The following is a 22,139-nucleotide window of genomic DNA, read 5'->3' as shown; positions in this document are numbered from 1 at the left end:
TCTCCACTGTCTGAAACAACCCCCAGGATCACTGAACGCCAGGAGCCCTGACTTAAGCTGGTACCCAGTTGTGACATTGATTGTCAATGTGTGGTCCCAGAATGTTGGTGTCCTACAGTCAGTTCTGGAAGTTCGGCCTTGCTTCTTTCGCTATGATATTAGAGTTACGGAAGAATTCCTAGTCAGTGTTCTCCTGGAGCTTCTGAGTGAGATACCGGGGTCTGGCCTGAGTGGAAACTGATGTTTCTCTTGTTGGACCAAAGGCATTCCAAACAGTAACCTGGAACATTTTTCAACAAAAAAATGAAAATGTGAGGCCTCCTTTGATGACCTGATCTGTTCCTGGAACCATTCCAATTTGGTTTGGGGCCCAGCAGAACATCTTTGATCTGGAAATAAAGGATCAGGTTTGGTTAGTTCAATGAGGAAGAACAGAGTACAAAGTAGTACTCTTATTTAGTTTCAAGCTAAAAAATATTGCTCTTATCACAGATCCACTGTGAAGTTTAAACAGATAAATATGAAGATAGATTTTGTACATTAGAGGAAAAAATCTTGTTTTTCATTGTAGTATGTATAGAAAATGCTTAGGAAATGAAACCATTATGTCTAGTTTGTGGGTGTGCAGTACATGCTATAGAGTATAGACCCTACGCTGCTGCATAGGGACATTGGCTCTGAGGCCAGATCTTTTTACCTACTTGCTGTGGAGTTTGAAACAAGTTACTTATTTTCTGAACTTCAGTTTTCTTGCCTGTAAATGAGAACTTTCTATCCAGGCCCTCTCATGTGGTTTTGTGAGATTTCAATGGGATAACTAAATGTTTTGGACCTATAAACTTTTATGGAAACATAAGCTCCTGTAGTAGTTTGTTGGAGCTCTTTTTTGTGCTTTATTGTTGTTTGTGGAGTCCACTGACCTCGACTTTATTAATCTCCATTAGCGGTTGTGATTTCAAAAGGCTAAAGTTTCCAAGCAGGTAACTTAAATAAGTAGATTAACCAAGTGAGGCCTGTGGGGAGTGGAGAGGCTCACCCCATCCACAAACACCCCATGCCGCCACCACACATGAATGTGGGCCCTTAACTTTAAGGAAGTTAAAGGACAACTTATAATAAATTTTGTGGGACAGAGTTCATTTGTTGTCCTTATCTAGCCTGTAGGCCACCAGTTTGCAACTTGCAAAAAGGATTTAAAATGTGTTGTATTGAAACATAGAACGCAGTAGAGAAGAAAAGCCGAGGAGAGAATCAAGGAATAGAATAAGCTGTTTTCTGTTGATCAATAAGAATTTATTAGAGTCTACCAGGCTGAATGCTTTGGGAGGTGCTAACAAAATAGAAAGCATTGTCTTTGACCTCAAAGAGCATGGAAGGTCCTCAGGGCGTTATGCAAATGCATGAAGTCTTAGAGAAGGAGAAGAAAGCAAGCTGTAATTAGGTGTGAGATGGCTCAGTATAGCCAGTGCCACTCCAAGTGTGGGCTGTAGCCAGGTGCCATAGTGCACTGTTAATCATCCCTGATGAGATAAAAAAACACCATTGAGAATAAGTTCTTAGAAACTTCCAGACCAATGTGACAGAGTGCTTCTTTGCTTGTGTAATTTAATTTTAAAACTTGAGGCTTATATTTTGTAGCTGTTTGTCTTTTAAAAAAATTTTCCTTTCCTTATAATTCATATTTAGTGTATCTTACAAAAGTGTTTATCAGTGGTAGGTTTACTAAAAAAACAAAAAGCAAATAAACACCAACAAATCGCTGATTCTTCATGCCAGCATATTGAGAGGCACTGGTAGATATCAGCAGTTGAAAAGTCGGAGAACAAATAACTTGCTATTAGATGAGAGTTGTTGGCCCTAGCTTAATTTATTAGATGACTTATTCTTTAAAAGCTATCAGGAAAATCACCTTGAAATGGGTTTGCAACACTTCACAAAAGCTGTTTCGCTGTGAGAGGCAGACCATAAGCAGACAGATGTATAGAAGGCAGTTGACTATACTTAAGGGAAAACTTAACCAATTGCTTGTAAACCACTGAGAAATTGAGATTGGCTGAAAATCAGAAATTTGAAACATGTGAGAATGGAAACTCAGCTCAGTGACCCTGATAAGGCCACAGCTGACTGGCCATTGAGAATTCATAATGAAATCAAAACTTCTTTTTTGGTGGCGGGGGAAGGGATCCGTAATTATTTAGCTAATGGATAGCTTGGAAAATTAATCATTCTGATAATAATCAAGCTGATTTTCAGTGGCTCAACTTAATTCCAGAATTAAAGAAGCTTTCTTGAAAAGGTAAGGTCGATCACAAATTTCTGTCCTTACCATGTTAGCATGCCGGTGGAATAGCTCATTGTGGGCTTACAGGGAACGTGCATGCATACAGTTATGCATGCATAGTGGAGGAATCAGCTAGGATAGAATCATGGGTTAGTTCCACACTGCTGCCCATCCAATTTTTTCTTCTTTAAAAACTTTCCTAACATTTTCTTCCATTCCTCTCTCTTTTATGGCATCATTTGTTCTTATTCCTAATCTGAGGACTTAACATCCATCAATTACTAAATTAAGACATACTTGCTTTGTCTGTTGAGGATGCGGATTCTCAAATGTGCCTTCCCTCATTCACAGACATTCATTGAATGCCTAGTTGGTGCAGCCACTATTCTACTAGGTACTAGAATTATGTTCTCTGAAGTAGCCTTTTCACGATGTTTATAATCACTTAAGCCACTTCGTATTTCCCTTTCATACTGTTCTGTCCTAAAATCCAGTAAGTAGGGTATATAGCAAAGAAGATATCAGTAATTGGGGTTGCGAGAGGTGGACTGTGGAGAGCATGGTGGCTCAGAGTGGGTGTTGGTACTCAAACCTACTCTGAGGCTTCTTGTGTAGGAGTGTGGGCCACTGCAGGATGTCAGAAGCCAAGTAGGGTGTACACACAAAAAGCCTGTATGCAAACGTTCACAGGCTCTTTATTCCTAATAGCCCAAAACTAATAATAACCCAGATGTTCTTCAGCAGATAAATGGTTAACCAAACTGTGCCGCATCTATAGTTTGGAATACTACTCAGCAATAAAAGAGAACACACTACTGATGAATGCATCAGCTTGGATAGATCTCCAGGAAGTTAGGCTGAGGAAAAAATGCTAATCCCGCAAGGCCACACACTTGAAGATACCATTTATAGAACATACTTTGCTTGAAGATACCATTTATAGAACATACTTTGCATAACAGAATTACCGAAATGGAGTCACATTGGTGGTTGCCGAGGATTAGAGGTGGTGGTGGTTGGTGGGAGGGGGTGCATGTGGTCATAAAAGCACACATGAAGGATTCATGTAGCGATAGGACTGTTCTGTATACTGAGTGGTCAGGTTTACGTAAATCTATAACATGTGATGAAGTTGCCTGTAGCTAAATACATACCCACACATACACACGTGAAATTGGGGAAATCGCAGTAATATTGGTGGATTATATTAACGTCAATCTCCTGTTTTGTGATACTGTAGTTATGTAAGATGTTACGTTTAGGGCAAATCCAGTAAAGGCTATGTGGGACCTCTATATTACTTCTTAAACCTGTGTGTGTGAATCTGCAAGTACTTTTAAAATAAAACATTTTTTCCAGCTCTATTGAGAGATTACTGACATGTAACATGTAAGTTTAAGGTGTACAGTGTAATGAGTTGATACATATGTATAGTGAAATGGTTACCACGGTAAGGTTAGTTAACACCTCTATCCACTAACATAATTATCATTTTGTTTTTGTTGTGGTGAAATTATTTAAGACTTACTCTCTTAACAACTTGCAGATATATAATACAGTGTTGTTAATTATAGCCACCATGCTGTACCTTAGAGCTCCAGAACTTATTCATCTTACAGATGGATGTTTATCTCCTTTGACCAACATCTCTCTATTTTTGTCTACCTGCCAGCCCCTGGAAACCACCATTATACTCTCTATTTCTGTGAATTCAGCTTTTTTAGATTCCACGTATTAAGTGAGGATAGACAGTATTTGTCCTTCTCTGTCTGACTTACTTCACTTAGAATAATGTCCTCAAGGTCCATCCAGCTGTTGCAAATGGCAGGATTTCCTTCTTTTCATATGGTTGAATAATATTCCATTTTACGTATGCATTTACCACATTTTCTTTATCCATTCATCTGTCAGTGGGCAGGCACTTAGGTTGTTTCTGTGTCTTGGCTATTGTGAATAATCCTGTAATTAATGTGAAATGAAATTATGTCATTTCCTTTGGATATATACCCACAGTTGGAATTGCTGGATCATATAGTAGTTCTGTTTTCAATCTTCGAAGACCCTCCAAACTGTTTTCCACAGTGGCTGCACCATTGTGCATTCCCACTAACAGTGCACCAGCGTTCCCTTTTCTCTACATCCTTGCCAACATTTGTCGTCTGTCTTCTTGATAAGAGCCATAAAATAAAACATTTAATTAAAAGCCAAGCCAAGCCGAGGGCATTAATGTAGGAGGGCTGCCCAGTGCAGGGTGTCAGAAGCAAGCAGGCTGTAGAGGGTATTGAACAGAAAGGGTACCTAGCCCATGGTGTTGGATGGAGCCTGAGAGGATGAGAGAGCTGTCTGTATTGGGCTGGTTGAGGGATGATTCTGAACAAGATGTCCGATCCTAAGAGGTAAGAAGAGGATGTGCACATGGGGTGGCCAGGATATCAAGGTCAGAGTGGAAGCAGGGTGACAGGTTTTTCCCTGTGAAGAGACATCCTGGTGTGGTGAGCAAGTGAGGAGGGTGTTCACACAGGTTGCTTCCCATGTGGGGAGGGTGATGAGGATAACTGTTCATGAGATGTCAGAACGTAAGCAGGGTGAGGGCTGTGTCCACACAAAAGGGCAGCCTGGCCTGGGGGTATGGAGCCTAAGCAAGACGGAGGGTGCGTCTGTGTGGGAAGGTGGCCTGGAATGGGGGTCATGGCTTAGGGAGGCTGAGAAGGGTATCCATGCACACAGTGTCAGGGCTCACGTGAGGTATGGAGGGCTTCCACCTGCTGCTGGGACACATGCCCAGGGAGGCGGGCAGTCAGGAAAGTAGTAGCCAGGTGTGGGGTGAGGAGGTAATCATGTGAGGGAGAGACTTATGAAAGTGATGGGAGATTGGTTACATTCAGGGAAATTATCAAACAAGTGAATATGTTAAGAATAATAAGAGCTAGATTTTTTTTTTTACTGTTGGAGACAGGAGTCCAAAGTATGAAAAGAGTAAACTAAAATGAACCCATTGGTGTTGGATTAGAAGTAAAGTTATAATTTATGCTATGTTCATATATATATATATACACAAACATATAAAAGAACTCATAAATATTTGTGTATTTCCTATCTCTGTCTGCTGAGATGACGTTGAAGCAGTGACACCCCAGAAACACTAGACACACATATCACCCAGGTCTGGCTTCTGCAGACATTTCTTTGCTAAAAGAACTAGGGCTCTCTGAAGACATGGCTGATCTTAAGGCTAGAGCAAGGGAAATGTAAGATGAAACTGAAACATCTTCTTTTGAAATAAAGCAAGCAAGTGCTCAAATAATGACAGAGAAATGCCAAAAAGGTGCAGAAGCCAACTCAAAGAGCTTGCTTTGAGTAAATCTGGCACAACAGTAGCAAAAAAATAAATGACAGTAATGGGTTAAAACCCACTGAATTAAAAGAAAAGCTCATTCATGAGCCCGTACTGATGTAAATGAGTAAATTATCAAATTTAAAGATTAGTGAGGAAGAAAATATTTACATTGCTTAACAGTATCTCGCTCTAAACTACTTACAGATCTTTAAAGAGTCACTTTACAGTGAGGAATCCTGGCAGAAACTACCCTAATTAAGTCAGTCAAGTGACCAAACAATGGGACAAATCAAAATTGTGTGTCATCCTTTGTTATAAAGCAGAAACTAACACACCATTGTAAAGCAATTATACCCCAATAAAGATGTTTTAAAAAAAAAACAAAAACAAAATTGTGTGTCACCTCATGGGATGCAATGATAAGAACAGCATTATTTCTATGATGTTACTGCCAAAGGTGCAAACCTCAATCTAATGAAGAGACGATATCAAACAAACCCAAGCTGAAGAATGTAGTGTTCAAACGATCCTGAAAGTCAAGAAAAAAAATGAGGAACTATTTCAGATTGAAAGATGCTAAAGACACATGATAACAGGGTTCTTTTGCTATAAAAGGCATTTTGGAACAATCGGCTAAACTAGAATGGAGTGACAGGATTAAATGGTAGTGATGTATCAGTGTGAGTTTCCTGCCTTTGGTCGATCTTTGCTATATTATAGAATATCCTTAAGTAATAGAATAAGGTGTAGGAAATACACACCGAAGTACTCCATAGTAATGGGATGTTGGGTTGGCAACTTTACTTCCAAATGGTTTAGTGGATTTTTTAAAGTTATTTCTTTGGCATTGGCAATATTTCTGTAAGTTTGAGATTGTTCCAATTTTAAATAACACATAAACAAAAATTCAAAAAACAGAATCACTTAGGAAGATTTTAACAGCTCAGTTCTTAGGTATTGAGAGTTATACGTATTAGCATGTAAAACAAATTATTGAGTTATACATATTAGCATGTAAAACACAGAAACAAATTATCTGTGCTTTGCAATCGTGAACCTGCAACATAGTCGCTCATTTTAGACTGTTAGGGAGAATTTAAATTATAAGTATAGGTAGTAGTAGAATGAACCTCCATGCACCCGTAATTCAGCTTCAACAATTATCAACACATAGCCAAATTCGTTTCATCGAAACCTTCTCTCTTCTTCTAAAAGGGTTGCTTAAAAACAAATTGAAACATCATACCATCAGTAAACACTCTGGTGTACATCTCTGTATAATAACATCTCTCGTGTGTTTTTCTACTTAACCACAATACTGCTATCACACCTTAAATGCAAGGGAGATTTCTTAGTCTCTTCAAATAAACATTCAATGTTAAAATTTCTTCATTTATCTCATAAATGATTTTTACAGTTGCCTTGTTCAAAATCATCAAGGTCTATACATTGCATTTGATTAATATATTACTTAGATCTCATTAATCTGTAATAGTTTCCTCCTTTTCTTTCTCTTCTTTTTGAAAAATTATTTGTTGTGTTCTAGAATTTCTCACCTTCTGGATTTTTGTGGGTTACAGCCCCGTGGAGTTATTTAATGTGTCCATTTATCCCCTGTGTTTCCTGTAAATTACCCTTGGGACTAGAGGCTTTCTCAGATTCAGGTTCCATTTGGGGGCTTGTTTTGAAGGTGCTTCATGCATTTCTTATTGCTCTGCTTTAGCAGATACACAGTGTCAGGTTGTCTGTCTTTCTGTTAAGATGAACCATCAAGCTTTTGTGTCATCTGTGAAGTCCATCCATTATAAAACTCCCCATGGGATTTTCACCTTTTGGGTTTATAAGCCATTGATTATTATTGCCTGGCTCCATTATTTCAATAGGGAATGCAAAATGATGGTATTCAGATTCTATCATTTCTCACACATTTATTAGTTGGCATTTTTCTCTAAAGAATAAATTTCCCTGAACAACTAACTATTTGATTACCCTGAGATGCCATTCGAACAAGAAGGAATAAGTGTTTGACTTTTCCTTTATGTATCGTCATCAAAAATTGTAAAGATAATATGATGATAGGAAAATTGTTTAAATTGATGAAAATATACTAGAGGAAGCAGTGTAAAGTAGATGCCAGAGAGAAGACTATGAAAGGATGCTGAATGTCTGAATGTCTTTTTTTTATGTACTTAATATCTCACTAGCTACTCTCCCAGTATAGCCATTTCCCTCCCACCCCTCCACCCCTGATGTTAGCAGCTAGCCATCACCTTCCTTGGAGATACAGAGGTGAACCAAATGTGTGTCTTCCATCAGCTTTCAAGAAAACAATCGCTACACATGTTCTCCAAGTTAAATATTTAGAGGCTTTGGGCTTCCCTGGTGGCGCAGTGGTTGAGAGTCCGCCTGCCGATGCAGGGGACATGGGTTCGTGCCCTGGTCTGGGAAGATCCCACATGCCGCCGAGCGGCTGGGCCTGTGAGCCATGGCCGCTGAGCCTGCGCGTCCGGAGCCTGTGCTCCACAACGGGAGAGGCCACAACAGTGAGAGGCCCGCATACTGCAAAAAAATATATATATATATATTTAGAGGCTTTGTTAATGTGAGGCAAAATGGATATTGATAAAGCTTGGAGAAAAAACTGCAAACTACATATGCAACCACAGTAACAGGATTCAGATTATAATACATTTATATCTGATACATTTAAATGGTGGCTGCCTTTGCAACATCCTAACTTTCTAGCTTTTTATTCCCAACTCTGGTTTGTCTCTATTATCTATAAGAACATTAGAGGATTACTGGCTCCTCGCTGTTACATAGATGATCCGTCCACTAAACGTAATTCATGCCCATCACCAAAATCGCTCTTAATGTGTCTGTGATCTAAATATTTTATGTTGTATTACATTTGTTTGCTTTGCTTCTGTGGAGTGATCTCTAGTCAGCTGTACTTGCATAAAATCAGCACATTTTCATCTCTGCCACACAGATACTGGCAGGAGACGGATGTTGGAGAGGGAAAAGAACCCTTAAAACAGTAAAATTCTGTTGAAAAAAATCAATAGTTTGTTTTCTCTTTGGAAAAAACAGGGTTATAGATTTCCCCCCAACACACAATATTGATGGATTCTGTTAAAGCCCAAGAGAAATTTAGTTTTCAATGGAGTTGTTCTTTCACATATGCTGAGCTGATTGATTCAGTAAGTTGATATTCACACCAGTTGAAGGCAGGTGTAGAAACTGCTTCACATGAACAAGGAATATAGTAAAGCTAAGAGAAGTTTTTCAAAACCACAAGCAAAGGATGTAGTATCACTGTATTCCAATACATTTAAATATATGCAAATATATTTAAATAATTTTGTTTAGGAAAATAATGTCCTTTTTTTGTGCTCACTGTGACCCACTTGGTAATAAAATACCTCAGCATAATTCAGCACATCTTTCCGTAAATGGCTTTGAACGTTCTATGAGTTTCATCATGCCAGACCCCAGAAATAGCATACAATCCGTGGATATTGCCTGCTCACATCTTAATAATGACCACTTTAGGCCTCAAACATATAATTAGGTGCCCAGTACTGAGCATCTCATTGAAGGATACTGCTAAGTAACCAGTCTGCAGACTGCTTAATTAGCATAAACAAAAAAAAGCACCACTTACACTCTCCATCCTGGGGCACCAGTGGGCCCCTTTTCATTTGAAGCACTTGATGAGTAATTTTGTAAAGAGGAAGAGGTAATGAAGATTATTACCCTGTTGCACTGTTAGCCACACTTAGCATTAGGACTGGAAAGAATAGGAAATTAGAGGATAATATTAGCCTTCTTTCATATGAATTTTGAAAGTCGTGAATTGTTAAGTACATTTTATTCAAAATATAATAAGCATTCTGTGGAGGCCTAATCACTAGAAATCATTTCTTGGTCCCTTCTTGAGCTTCTTCTGGTTTTGGAAGCTCACAGTGAGACCCAGTGTAAAAGGAGTCCCTGACTTTATTCAGTACGCAAGCTCTTCCAAAATTTCCTTAAAAAAACTTTGGCAAAATAGATTACAGTCACCGTGTGTTCAATAACTTAATAGTAGTTTTTAGCACCTAATATGTGCTTGGCATGGTAGGTACAGATAGCAGTTGCTTATAAGTTGTTTACATCCTTGTTAGACTGGACAGAAAATAAATAAGGTGATGATAAGAGGAAGAAAATGGTGACATGATAGAGAATAATGGTATTGGAGGAGATTTTTCTTTTTTAAATTCTAAAGGTTTTTAAACAGGGAATTGAAGTGGTCTAATTAACTTATTTCAATAATCATTCTAGGTTCTGAGTAGAGAAATAATTTTAGGAGAATGAGGGGGAAAGTAGGGAGACTAGTTAAGAGGTAATTGCAATCCCATCAAGAGATATAGTGCCTCAGACCAGGAGATTTCAGTGATGCTGGAGAGAAGAGAAGTGAAGGGCTCCTGGATGTATATTGGAGATAAATGCAGCAGCCTCAGCTGATATAAAGAAAGGAAGGAATGAAAATGGTGTTTAGCCTTCTAACATAGACAGTGTGGTAGATTATAGTACTATTGGTGCAGTCAAAATACCCAAAGGGAGGTTAGTTATTTGAACTAATAGCTTTGGAAGCAATTAACCTTTTTTTTTTTTTTTTTTTTTTTTTGCTGTACGCGGGCCTCTCATGTTGTGGCCTCTCCTGTTGCGGAGCACAGGCTCTGGACGTGCAGGCTCAGCGGCCACAGCTCACGGTCCCAGCCGCTCCGCGGTATGTGGGATCTTCCCGGACCAGGGCACGAACCCACATCCCCTGCATCGGCAGGTGGACTCTCAACCACTGCGCCACCAGGGAAGCCCCAACCTTTTCATTTTTGGTGTTACTCATTATCCCTGGTTCTCTGGTAAAGCAGAAATTGATTCATTCACATTTATTGAGTACCTGTAATGCATTGTGCTTCAACAGGCCCTGGGGATCCAGTTCCAGCTTCATGGAGGCAATGGACATTATACAAGTAGCCACACTAATGAAACTGTAATTATAAACTGAAATAAGTCTCCTGAAGGAATAGAACATGTCTCTCTGTGTGTGTGTGTGTGTGTGTGTGTGTGTGTGTGTGTATGTGTGTACATACACACATACACACACACACACACACACACACACACATATACCTATTGAATCTTACAGAGTCAGGATGAGGTGGGAATGTTGGAAAAGGCTTCCCTGAAGAAGACATGTTGAGCTTAGTTCTAGAGGATACGAGAGAAATAGAATAAAGGGTGTACCTGTGTGTGAGATGCACAGGAAAGAGAAAATGTGAGTGAGTGTGATGGGGAGGAATGGGAAATTCCACTTAGAGGAAACGGAATCTGCCAAGGCCCTTTGGCCAAAAGGAAGCCTGGCTTCTAGATTTTAAAATGAAGTTCAGTGAAGTACAGAGAGGGAACTAGAAGAGGAACCTCAAAAGGCAAGGAGAAACTACCTCTTATTGGGCTTTGCAGGACAGTTACAAAGATTTAGGACTTTATCCTAAGATAAAGCCCCTGAGGTGTAAAAATATGGCTCTGGCCACTGTGTAAAATGAATTGGGATGTTGTGGGAGATCAGTTAGGAGGCAGTGGAAATCTCTGAGCCGGAGATGAAGATGGATTAGTCAAGGATGTTAGTCATCGAGAAGGCAAGAATACACTTGTAACAGGCCTTGGTATGGATGGGATATTAGGGTTGGTGTTCAACGTGATTCCAGACTTCCTGTGTAACAGAATGGGATAAAGTGACACTGCTCACCAAATTATTTAACCCTGGAAGGACACTGGGTTTGGAGAAAGAGACGTCAATTTTTTGAGACTTACTGCATTCTGACATAACTTTGAGATACTGGATTGAAGATTTAAAGATGCCTTGGAGTATGTATGTTTCTAGGCCAGATAAGAGCTCCTGGGTGGGCTTATGCGGATGAGTAGAAATCAAAGCTTTGAGTATGAATAGTAATGTATGGGGTGACAGAGGGAGATAGTGGGACTGAGCCTTGAGGAGCATTACCATTCATGGCCGGACGGAGGAAGGGAGACTTGTAATGGTGAGAAAGATGGATGGGCAGGGGAATAGAAAGTGAACAGCAGATGAGATGTCATGGAAATAGGGAGATGAGAGTGTTTCAACTGGGAGACGGGTAACAGCATCAAATACTACTGAGAGGAGATCACGTAAGATTAGGACTGAGAGTATGTTGAATGGGAACAACTAAATCATAGTTTTGATGGGAATGGATGCCAGACTGGAGTATAGTAACAGTCTTCCTTCTGTAGTTCGTATTGGGCAAATGTCTAGAACCTTTGGTTTCCTCTGTGGTCTGAGACAAGTTCTGAGACAGACAGATGAGATAAGGCAAAAAGCTTAGGACGTGATGTTAGAAGACTTTAATTCAAGTCCTGGTATCTCTACTTGTCAGCTGTATTGACCTTACACGAGCATTTTTTTTTTTTCTCTCTCTCTCTCCTGCTCCCTCAGTTATGCAATTCTGCAGGAATTGAAATGAAAATAAAAATTAGTCCATAAGTTTATTGTAATAGGACAAAATGGATACAGTATGTGCATTATCTCAGTGCCTGGCACATACATAGAACACAATCAAATGAAGGTATGTATATGTATATTTTCTGCATTTTTCCAAATTCTCTAAAATGGCTGTCATTACTCTTTTAATCAGAGAAAACCAGAATCATAAACTTTATTTTTAAGAAGGGAATATATAACAAAATACATCTGTGAAAGAATCTGGCCATCCAATTGGTAAGAAAACCCTGGCCAAGTGCTTGGATAGGTTTTAAATTCCGTGCCCATAGATTTTACACATTAAAAAATGATAAGATAAAGATGTGACTGTCTCTGGGCTCCCATAGAATTTTATAACTATAATGAATGTTGAAACTTTGATTCATTCTCCTGCTTGGATAGTCTCCTATGCCCACGAAAACCAGCAGTGTCGATTATGATTTCCTCTTTTTTGGCATTTACTGTGAAGCCAAACATAATTTATAAAGAAACACTGAAGACTACCTTTGTCACCACTGATATTTTCCAGTTAGTGAGGTGCCTTTTTAAAATGAAATCTGATGTTTATACAATGGAGAAGAATAGTTATTCTTCTTATGATCTATATTGGAAAAGGTGTGAAACCTATAAGGACCACTAAGAAAATTAATGAGGCTTCAATTTAAAGATGTCAAAATCCAATGTATAAAACTCCAAATAATTTGCTTTACCCAGAGGCAGGGGAGCATAGAAAGAATATCTTGGGCTGGGAATTCGTGTTCAGATACTGCCCTACCTGTAATGAGCTGTGAGTCCCTGAATAAGGCTCTCCTGCTTCATTCCCATTTGCTCTGAGAATAAAAAGATAAAAAAGAAGAAAAGAGGTTGAACCAGTATACATTTTGCCTATAAAATACACCAACTCTAGGATTCTGTAACAAAGTCCAGAAATACCTTTAAGAAAGACTCAGGGGCTTCCCTGGTGGCGCAGTGGTTGAGAGTCCACCTGCCGATGCGGGGGACACGGGTTCGTGCCCCAGTCCGGGAGGATCCCACATGCTGTGGAGCGGCTGGGCCCGTGAGCCATGGCCGCTGGGCCTGCGCGTCTGGAGCCTGTGCTCCGCAATGGGAGAGGCCACAACAGTGAGAGGCCCGCGTACCGCAAAAAAAAAAAAAAAGACTCAGCTAGGGTATTTTAGTGTTTGTTTACACATTATTACCTGTTTGACACAGAACTGGAAGTTGGGAGTTAGTGATCGGGGAAAACTAAAACTCTTTTGTTTGGAGTCAGTGCCAATAGAAAATGAATCTAGACCGAAAATAAAGCATATCTGAAATTACTGAGTAAGTCAGTGGGGAAGTAATGGTAATAAAGGGACAACTAAGTATCTTGCTGCTCTTTTTATAGACACTTAACCAAGAGCTTGAAAACAGGCATTGCTCTGGAGAGAGTTTAATGATTTCTTTTGCTTTAGTTTATTGAATTTAGCTCAATTTTATGGTTTGCCAAGTTATGCTTATCTTAGGAAACTTACGTAAAGACGTTATTAAAATATGAACACATTTTACATTAATAAATGTAGAACTCTTTTAGTAGAAATAAGAAAAGCAGATCATTAAAGGATCTTTTCATGTTTTAGAAAAGCAACCAAATATCACATTCTTCTTTTTTTCTTTTTCTTTCTTTCCTCCCTCCCTCCCTCCCTCCCTTCCTTCCTTCCTTCTTTCTTTCCTTCCTTCCTTTCTTTCTTTCTTTTTGTAGTTTGCACTTGTGCATTGTAGGCAACATTACAGATTTTTTTTCTCTATTTCTTATTGCCCAAAACAGATCTGGAAACACTGTGGTTACAAAGTAATTGCTTTTAGAGAAGAAGACCATGTCTATACCCACAGGAATATGAATGAGATGTTAAAAGGTGCTCTGATCTTTCCTCTAGACCTAGATCTGTTCTCTCAAAGGTAACTACTGTTAGTCCTTTGGAGTAGATCTTTCCAGCGCTTTCGCTATGGTTTTCGCACTCATAAATAAATACTCATGGGAAATATAGGAGTCATTGAGTGTCTTATACTTTTGTTTAAAATTGATTTTACATGACTCATACTGTAACTTTTCTTTCTCATTTTTTAAACTCAGTGCTATGTATTGGACATATACCGCTAAGATTTACCTTATTCTATTTACTCTGTATTTACTCCCCATTACCCTGAAACCATAGTTTATCTAATTTCTCCTCTAAGCAAAATCTTCATTTGAAAATGCCCTTCAGTTTAGATGTAACGTTAGTGATGTTGTTTTAACTCGTAATTCTAGTTTGAATACATTTACAGCCATTAATATTAATTCATTTTTTATATTGGTATTTGGATCCAGTCATGTAAATATATAGAATGAAAGTAACTAGATAATGCAGAATGTTGCAGAAGCTATTGTGGACCTCCACATAATTTGTCCTTTAAAAAATAATAATAATGATGATAAGTAAATGAGAAATTTCATTGTGAACAGCATTCGAGAGTATACACTCTGACAAATGGAATTACTTTTTGGACTGTTCTGATTATTGGTATAATGCATGAGAGTTGTTCAAACTTTTCTTCTGAAGGGCCCCCTAATGGCAGAGGAAAGCAGTGGGGACTCCATAAGGCTCACACTTAGCCTTAAGCAGTCTGCCAACAAGCAGAAAATTGCCTTGAAGTCTTGTATTTTATCTTAAATATTCATACAAAGTCTTAGTGTAATTTTTTTTAAAAAGGTATTTTCTGTTACCTAATATCTAGTAAATTTGACACTACCTGAAGATGCAGCATGTTTATCCTGTGGCTTTGAATGCCTGCTAGTGTACTGCTGGATGCCCTTGGAGTCCACGGGCCCTAGTTAGGAAAAGACACAAAATGCTCTTTTATAAGGTGCTCCTATTTAGAAGTATCTGGCAAAATAACTAACATCTGCTCTGTTAAAATAGATTATCCTTGTAATGCAATAGGACCTCATTTTTCCACATATGTCTTTATCAAGGCTCTGTCCTTAAAAGTAGCAGAAACTCACAGGACTAACTTTATTTTTTTTAAGGGATGAAAACACTTTATTTTTTTAAGTTAATTTTTATTGGACTATAGTTAGTTTATAATGTTGTGTTAGTTTCTGCTGTACAGCAAAGTGAATCAGTTATACATATACATATATCCACTCTTTTTAAGATTCTATTCCCATACAGGTCATTACAGAGTATTGAGTAGAGTTCTCTGTGCTATACAGTAGGTTCTTATTAGTTATCTATTATATGTATAGAAGTGTGTGTATGTCAATTCCAATCTCCCAGTATATCCCTACCTGCCTTTTCCCCCTTGGTAGCCATAAGTTTGTTCTCTACATCTGTGACTCTATTTCTGTTTTGTAAATGTAATAGGTTCATTTGTACCATTTTTTAGGTTCTACATATAAGAGGTATCATATGCAACAGGACTAACTTTAATTATTAACGGTGTGTGTGTTGGAGTGGGAGTGGTGATTAAATAGAGACAATGGTGTCTCACAGAACTGATGTCAGAAAGTAGAGTTGCACTGAAGTTGGGATCAGGAAAGGAGACAGAGGTCTGCAAGTGACTTGGGTTCTGTGCCTCTCCTAGCTGACTCCTTTCTTCTCTTGACTTTCCTCTGAGTGCTTCTCTATCTCTTTGCAGACCATGGCCCAATACTACAACCCCTGCAGTAATGGGTCATCTATTCCAATGACAGGAGAAATGAACTAGTAGTTTTTGATTCCAATTTTATATTCTCAAGAAAGAGACTGTGCCAAAATCAGTCCCCAAACATGGGTATCCTTGTGCTGGGATGAGAATTCAAGACTAAGAAAAAAATTCAGAGATTAGAAATGTATTATGAACAAATGTCCATTCTCTTGTAATTGGCCTCATTGCCTTTTAGCTTTCCAGAGGGGCCTTCCCATTGCTGTATAACTTTCTATCATCCGAAATACTTATTCTGAGCACCTATGATGTATAACACCTAGTAAATTAATTCATCAGAAGCATGTCTGGCCCATGATCAGGTCCCTCAGTTAAAGTCAGTTAACCTCAGTTAAACAAGGGAAAATGTTGTAATTTAACTGCCCTCCACCTGAAAGTCAGATTCAGTTTGGTGTTCTGAATACAGTTCTGCAAATAATTATCACTTGTACTTGGACATTTATTCAAGGGTAAAAGCAATGTTTTCCCTAATTCCAAGAGAACCTAAACTTTTAATGGTTAAGCTGAATATAGCAAGATCGATAAAGTCACAGTTAGTGAGCGAATAATAAAAGCCACCTTCTCTTCTATAATTTTTAATGAATTGTCTTTATATTTGAGGAAGGAGAAGTCTATGTAAACTATTACATAATCTGCAAATAAAGTCAGTTTTATTTCCTTCTTTTCTTTCATCTCTAGTTCTGTTGTAATGGCTAAGAGTCTTTATAATTGTTAAATAAAACAGTAATGTTTGACATGCATGGCTCATCCCCGATTTTAAAGAGAGTGCTTCGGGCTTCCCTGGTGGCACAGTGGTTGAGAGTCCGCCTGCCAATGCAGGGGACACAGGTTCGTGCCCCGGTCCGGGAAAATCCCACTTGCCGCGGAGTGGCTGCGCCCGTGAGCCAGGGCCGCTGAGCCTGCGCGTCCGGAACCTGTGCTCCGCAACGGGAGAGGCCACAACAGTGAGAGGCCCGCGTACCGCAAAAAAATAAAAAAATAAATGAGTGCTTCAAAGATTTAACCATTTACGACAGTGTTTGTATAACTGATTCACTTTGTTATAAAGCAGAGGCTAACACACCATTGTAAAGCAATTGGACTCCAATAAAGATGTTAAAAAAAAAAAAAGGTACTGTTTATCAGGTTAAGCAACCTGCTGTTCCTAATGAATTAAGAAATTGTATGGGTTTTTTTCTAAATAGGTACTAAATTCTATCACTTTTTTGGTATCAACTGGGATAAACATATTAATTTTTCTCTCTTTAAATCTGATATTATTGTGAAAAGTAGTTATGAATTTTTAAATAATAAACCATTCTCACATAATTGAGATAAACCCAGTTTTATCTTGGTTATTATAATATTTATTAATAATATTGTTGGGTTCGCTTTGGTAAGTTTTTTAAAGCAATTTTAATTTGTATATTAATTAGTGTAATGGACTTCTAATTGTTCTTTCGCATGATGTGTTGGTGTCAGGATAAAACTAATTTGGTGTCAGGCTAACACTGACCTGTATCTCCTTTTCTGTTAAATGGAAGAAGATATGTGAAATTTGGATCTGTTACTTGAAATTTTGGTAGCACTCATCTGTGAAATCACTGTCTGGTTTCCACTGGAGGGATGAATTCTTAGGTCAGTTTTGGTAACTTATTTTTCTAGGTATTTCATTTAGGTTTTCAAAATTGTTGGCATATCGTCATTGATAGTATGCTTTTTGCTGCTTTCACAGCTCTACTTTTTCTGTCATGTACTGTCTTCACTCATAATAGTTTTTATTTATATTTTCTCGCTTTTCTTGATCAATCTTAACAGACATTTGTTTATTTTGTTTTTTCAAAGAATCAACTTTTGGCTTTATCGATCTGTATTGCATTCTGTTTTATTAACATCGAATATTTATTACCTCTTTCTACTTTCCTTGTTCTATATTATTATTTTTTGTAAATTTATAAGTTGAATACTTAGATCAGTAATTGAGATTTGTTATCTAGTATTTTTTTTTTTGCAGAAACATAAATTCATGAGGTAATGAAGATACCTCCAATACAAAGGAAATGCTGGTTTTACTCCCATGATATGTAAATATGCTTTTGGGTTTTGCACGCATCTATTCATTCATGAGGCGTTTATAGAGTTCCCATTGTTTGTCACTTCTTTATTTTGCAGTTGAACAAGGCATAACCTAAAAATCTCAAGGAGTTACAGTCTTTTTCATTTAAAGATAGAAACTGTTATTTTATTTTTGTTTCATTGAGATATAATCATTATACAATAAAATGTACAAATATGAAGCATTTAATTCATTATTTGAAAAATTATATATACTCCAAACAAGATGTAAAACATTCATCCCCCCCTCCCCCCAGAAATTTCCCTTCAGCCCCTTTGCAGTCCACCTCCTTGGGAACTATGGTTTCTATCATCATAGATCAATCTGGCCTATATTTGAATTTCATATAAATGGAACCACACAGTATATACTCAAGTATGTATTGCTTCTCTAACTTAACGTAATATTTTGGACAAAAATATCCAGCTGTTGCATCTATCGTGTGTTTATTTTTCTTTATCTTCTAGTATCATTCCATTCCATAGATACATGACAATTTGTTAATCCTCTTTCCTGCTGATGGATACTTGGTTTTTGTTCTTTGTTTTTTGCGGTTCGCGGGCCTCTCACTGTTGTGGCTTCTCCCGTTGCGGAGCACAGGCTCCGGACGCGCAGGCTCAGCGGCCATGTCTCAGGGGCCCAGCCGCTCCGCGGCATGTGGGATCTTCCCAGACCGGGGCACGAACCCGCGTCCCCTGCATCGGCAGGCGGACTCTCAACCACTGCGCCACCAGGGAAGCCCTGGATACTTGTTTTATTCCCCCAGTTCTAAGTGATTTTTAATGAGATTGGTATAAACTTACTTTACAATATTTTGGTCAACATACTATTTCATTTCTTTGGTATAAATATTTAAGAATGTAATTTCTGGGTTGTAGGGTAGATATATGTTTCAGTTTTTAACAATGATTCTCAGAATATGGTCTATGGATCTCTGGGAACCTTAAGACCGGGGGTGGGGGGGTTCCAAAGGTCAAAACCATTTTTGTGATAGTACTAACCAGACATTTATCTTTTTCACTGTGTTGACGTTTACAGTAACAATGCAAAAGTAATAATGTTGGGTAAAAAAATGAATGAAGCCTTAGAAGCAGTTGTGGTATGACTGTATTATACTCTCCACCACACACCTTCAGTACACCAGTTTTAATTAAGAATGTCCTTGATGAATCAGTAAAAATTATTAATTTTATTAAAATTGAGTACTCATCTCTTCAATAGCCTGCAGAAAGCTCTTCTGCTACATACTGAAGTATGATAGTTGTCTCAAGGAAATGCGTTTGTGCAATTGTTTTGAGTTACAAGGTGAACTAGCTGCTTTTCTTCATGCAGCACCAATTATTTTATTGACAAACTGATTATTCAGGCTTGTATAGTTGGCAGATACTTTCCTGTAAATGAACGAGATAAACGTGTCATTTCAAGGACAATAACTGACTCTATTTGTTGTTAATGATAAAATTTTAACTTCGAAGCAAAAATTAGAATTTCAGAAAACATGTATTAGCTACCATGAGCTTAACAGCTTTTCAGTATTTCTGATGACTTTGGTGGTGATATTACCAAATGTGATATCAAAAGACTGTTTTTTATTACCAAATGTGATATCAAAAGACTGTATAATAAAATTAGTCATCATTTGGAAGATCCACATAACTCAGAGAACCAGTGTTTTCCAAATGGTCATTCATTGCCTGGTGTTAAAAATCATGCATGAGGGGCTTCCCTGGCGGCGCAGTGGTTGACAGTCCACCTGCCAATGCAGGGGACACGGGTTCGTGCCCCGGTCCGGGAAGATCCCACATGCCGCGGAGTGGCTGCACCCATGAGCCATGGCCACTGAGCCTGCGTGTCTGGAGCCTGTGCTCTGCAACGGGAGAGGCCACAACAGTGAGAGGCCCACGTACTGCAAAAAAAAAAAAAAAATCATGCATGAGGTAAATTCAATTAATAATATAAGATGGACCAATAGATTTTAATGTAATTGAGTACACAAAATTTAATTGATATTGTTTGATACCACACTGCAACTCACTTTCATGAATACTACTACCACTAAGTGTTCATTTAGTATCTACAAAAATATCCATAATTATCTGAAAAAGGCTATTAAAATAGTCCTTTCTTTCCCAATGTCTTTCTCTGTAAGACAAGATTTTCTTCATATACTTCATCCTAAACTGTATTAAGAGAGCAAATGCAGAGGAGATACAAATCCAGCTATCTTCTATTAAGCCAGATTTTAGAGATTTACAATAATGTGAAACAATGCCACTCTTGCTAATTCTTTTTGTTTTGACAAATGTCATTTCTCATTAAAATATGATATTTTAAATGAATTAATAAGGAAATATTTTAAATTTTTCTCAGTTTTAATTTCTAGCATGGTAAATATTGATAGATAATACCATATAAACAAAATCTCCTTGGGCTTCTTAAGAATTAAGAGAGTAAAGGGGTCCTGACTAAAAACTTTGAGAACCACTGTTTTATTAAAAAACTACCAAATGAGTCTTCAATGTGATTGTATCATTTTATATTCTTAGCAGCATTGTATAAGCATTTCACCTTCTCCAACATTTGCTCTTTTTAATTTAAAAAAATGAACCATTCTATTGGTGTGAAGTCATATCTTATTGTAGTTTCAGCTTGCTTTTCTCTGTAGCATCTTTTAATACCTAGTGGCCATTTCTGTATCTTTTGTGATTTGTATGCTTGAGTTTTGGCCTATTGTTTTATTGGATTATGCATCATTTTATTGTTTAGTAGAGCTTTTGTCTATTTTGAATACATTTTTTCCATTAGATATATCCTATAAATGTCTTTTTCCTACCCTGTAACTTATCTACTCATTTCCTTAGTGGTTTCTTTTGATGAGCAAAAATTTTAAATTTGATTAAGTCTAATTTATATATATATGTATTTTCTAATGGTTTCTGTGTGTCTACTCAGAATTTGCAAATGTATTCTCCTTTGTGTTTTCTAAAAGCTTTATTGTTCTGGGTTTTATCTTTAGATTTGTGATCCATATCGAGTTAATTTTGGTGTATGGAGTAAGAGATGGAGTTATTTTTTTCTTAAAGCTATCCAGTCATTCTAACAATAGATTAAAAAGAAATCTTTTCTCACTGAATGGATGGCAATTTCTATTGACTACCCCATTCTTTACTTTTATATGCATCTACTTTATATGAATGCCACATGGTCTGGATTACTGTAGCCTTATAGCAAGTCTTGAAATCAGATAGCCTAAGTCCTTTAAATATGTTCCTTTTAAAAAGACTGTTTGGTTATTCAATATTCTTTGCATTTCCAAATTAATTTTCAAAGTCTTATTTAGTTCATCAAGTTATTGGATTACATTTGCAAATATTTTGTGAGGATTTTGTGTCTATAGTCATGAGGGATGTTTTCATTTCTTATAAGATACTTTTATTGGTTTGTCTTATGAACAAGGCTATATTGACCTCATAAAATGAACAGGAACTTTTCTTCCTTTATTTTCTGAGTTTCTGTAGTATTAGTGTTGTGGATTTGACTGTTTCTTCTTCTTCTCTTAACTCTAAAAGTATTTTGATTTATGAGTTTGGGACCTCTGTTTTTAGATATGTACATATTATTATGTTTCTTTGGTAAATTGATTCTTCTATCATTATTTCTATTAATACTCTGTTTTCAATCTACTGTGTCTGGAAGTAATATAAAAACACCAGTTTTCTTTTGCTTAGTGTTTGCATGGTATATATTTTTTCATTTCATCTTAAAATTTGAATCTATCTGTGTCCTCATAATAAAAGTGTGCTTCCTATAAAGATCTAATATTTGGATTTTACATTTTTATCCAGTGTAGCAATCTATGCCTTTTACATGAGTGGTTTTTTTTTAAAATTTTATTGGAGTATAGTTGAATTACAATGTTGTGTTAGTTTCAGGTGTACAGCAAAGTGATTCAGTTATACATATACATATATTCATTCTTTTTCAGATTCTCTTCTCATATAGGGTATCACAGAATATTTAGTAGAGTTCCCTGTGCTATACAGTACATCCTTGTTGATTATCTATCTTATATGTAGTAGTTGTGTGTATGTTAATCCCAGCCTCATGATTTATCCCTCCCCCCCAAGTTTCCCCTTTGGTA

The sequence above is a fragment of the Aethalodelphis obliquidens genome, unplaced genomic scaffold (genome assembly GCF_003676395.1).
Source record: "Aethalodelphis obliquidens isolate GAN/ISIS:26980383/991018 unplaced genomic scaffold, ASM367639v1 scaffold45, whole genome shotgun sequence".
NCBI lineage: Eukaryota > Metazoa > Chordata > Mammalia > Artiodactyla > Delphinidae > Aethalodelphis > Aethalodelphis obliquidens.
Note: the sequence above shows the minus strand (reverse complement) of the source record.